General features: G+C 33.0%; 4 non-coding genes across 4 annotated transcripts; 1 reads left to right on the top strand and 3 right to left on the bottom strand.

Annotated features, from left to right (window-relative positions):
• Positions 1–577: 577 nt before the first annotated feature.
• On the bottom strand, positions 578–650 carry trnF-GAA. The gene has a single exon. It is a non-coding gene; the product is annotated as a tRNA-Phe (tRNA).
• Positions 651–1,056: 406 nt separating this feature from the next.
• trnL-UAA lies at positions 1,057–1,106 on the bottom strand. The gene has a single exon. It is a non-coding gene; the product is annotated as a tRNA-Leu (tRNA).
• Positions 1,107–1,601: 495 nt separating this feature from the next.
• trnL-UAA lies at positions 1,602–1,638 on the bottom strand. Its single transcript has one exon. It is a non-coding gene; the product is annotated as a tRNA-Leu (tRNA).
• A 722-nt stretch (positions 1,639–2,360) lies between these two features.
• On the top strand, positions 2,361–2,433 carry trnT-UGU. The gene has a single exon. It is a non-coding gene; the product is annotated as a tRNA-Thr (tRNA).
• The last annotated feature ends 67 nt before the right edge of the window (positions 2,434–2,500 follow it).

Genomic DNA, 2,500 nt, shown 5'->3' with positions numbered 1-2,500 from the left:
GCCTAACAACAAAAGACAATTAGGGATTCATTGGAATTCTCACATTTAGTTGGAAGATACTTCTTTCGGATGGGTCACACCAATAGGATGAACCAAATGAGTTCTGCATCATGAACTTTGTACTGCGCACATTACTTAGACGGGTTCTAGAAAGGCATATAGGAAGGAATGGAGAAATCGAGAATAAAGAAATTTAATATGAAAGAAAAGCCAAAGAAATGAGATAATATCGGATTCTATTTCTTTGGATCTGAGCTGAATCTTGTCTATTTCAACCCCCCTAGATTCGGATTCTACTTTTGAGCCTTTCCACAATTAACTAATTTTACCTTTCTAATATGTATTACGTATTCAAATTCGTTTGAACAAGAGGAGAAAAAAAGAGGAGATAGAATCCAATTCTTTTAGATACTTTATCTAAGAAACTCTACCCATCTATGTTCTAGATGGGGTATATCTCGCTAAACTGGATAAAGCTATTATTCTAATCTAGACTATAAAAAAATATGTATGTGGATTCATATCAATTAATTAGAAATTCATTCTAGGGAAGAGAGACCCATACAAATTAATCATGTGCCAAGAACCAGATTTGAACTGGTGACACGAGGATTTTCAGTCCTCTGCTCTACCAACTGAGCTATCCCGGCTATTCCCAATCTCGATTGGAACCGCTAACATGAGGATTTAGAGTCCTTTCCGTAGTATCCTCATTTTATCATATAACTGGGGTCTATGTCAATTAAAAGGACAAAAGTCGATTAAAAAATTTTATCAAAGCCGGGGGATTTCTTCGATCTTCAAAAAGATGACTTTGTAAGTTTCAGTATGAGTAATGATATTGTATTGATCGGGAATCATTCAACTAGGGATTCCTTGCTCAAAGATGTTCATTTCTATGTGTATCATAGATATCAAATTGTGATAAGAGAAAGCCATTTACGCTTAGAAAAAAAATCCATTTCTAAAAGAATAGAGTGAATGAGAAAGATAAGGAATTTGGAACCGCTAAGGAAAGGGGGTCGGATAAATAGTTGGGGAGTTAAATAGTCTTTTTGGGGATAGAGGGACTTGAACCCTCACGATTTTTAAAGTCGACGGATTTTCCTTTTACTATAAATTTCATTGTTGCCGGTATTGACATGTAGAACGGGACTCTATCTTTATTCTCGTCCGATTAATCAGTTCTTCAAAAGATCTATCAGACTATGGAGTGAATGATTTGATCAATGAATATTCGATTCTTTCTTCAATGTAGAATGGATTCACACCAATTCTTCGATTTTTTATAGAAAAACTACGGATTCGGGTCGTCATTAATCATTTGATATAGTATTCAATACGTATGTATATACGTTTATCCTTCACTTCATTCTTTTTCTTTCTGAAGTTTCGATGTAAAGAGTCCTCTACGAACGCATTTAACTCCATTTGTTAGAATAGCTTCCATTGAGTCTCTGCACCTATCCTTTTTTTCTGAACCTTGGTTTGTTTTCAGAAAACAGGATTTGGCTCAGGATTGCCCATTTTTGTTAATTCCAGGGTTTCTCTGAATTTGAAAGTGATCACTTAGTAAGTTTCCATACCAAGGCTCAATCCAATTAAGTCCGTAGCGTCTACCAATTTCGCCATATCCCCCTTTCTTTTTGTTTTGAGATTAGGATCTCGTTGTGATTTCATTCCTTTTTATTTTTCTTTCATTTATACTGGAACCATTGAATTCATTAGATACCGATTCCTATCTCGAAAACGCGTTTTCTCCTCTTTGATTTTATTAACTATCTTCTATAGGAGACCCTTTTTTTGTCCAATCAAAAATGATTTTATCATTTCGGAATCCGCAATTCAATATAGATGGATATATACCCGATCTATATGTCTCGCTTCCTGTCATTTTGCCATTCAATTTGGAATACTTGAACGATCGATTCTTGTTTTTTATCTTCACTTTCCCCTGAAAGCCGAGGAATGTCTCATTAGTTATAACTAACCATTCCATTAAACAATTAGAATTTGAAATAAATATAGAATGAGAGATATATATAATATAGAATATAATATACAAATATAGAATATAATATAGAACTGTAATAAAAAGTATTTCAAATGCCAAAAAAAGAAATGAAAAAAAAAAAGAATATTTACCATTCAATTCAAATTGAAAATCAAAGAATATTAACAATATTTACAATCACTATTTAATAATATTAGTATTAGAATTGTGATAAATCGAAATTCTAGATCGCTATATTAATCCTTATGCTCTAGAATATTCAATAGAATATTGACTAGTTAATAACTAAGATTCCAATTCCAGTAGTTTAGTCAATTACTATGCATATAAGATTTCTGTGATGTGGGCCCGCTTAGCTCAGAGGTTAGAGCATCGCATTTGTAATGCGATGGTCATCGGTTCGATTCCGATAGCCGGCTTTTCCCTATTTTTTTTTTCATTTTTTAGATGATTGATAATGTTCCTTTGAAATCAAAGAATATTGAA

The sequence above is a fragment of the chloroplast genome of Solanum lycopersicum (genome assembly GCF_036512215.1).
Source record: "Solanum lycopersicum chloroplast, complete genome".
In the NCBI taxonomy this organism is placed as follows: Eukaryota; Viridiplantae; Streptophyta; class Magnoliopsida; order Solanales; family Solanaceae; genus Solanum; species Solanum lycopersicum.
The sequence above is the reverse complement of the archived record's forward strand: the minus strand, read 5'-3'. Positions and strand labels throughout refer to the sequence as shown.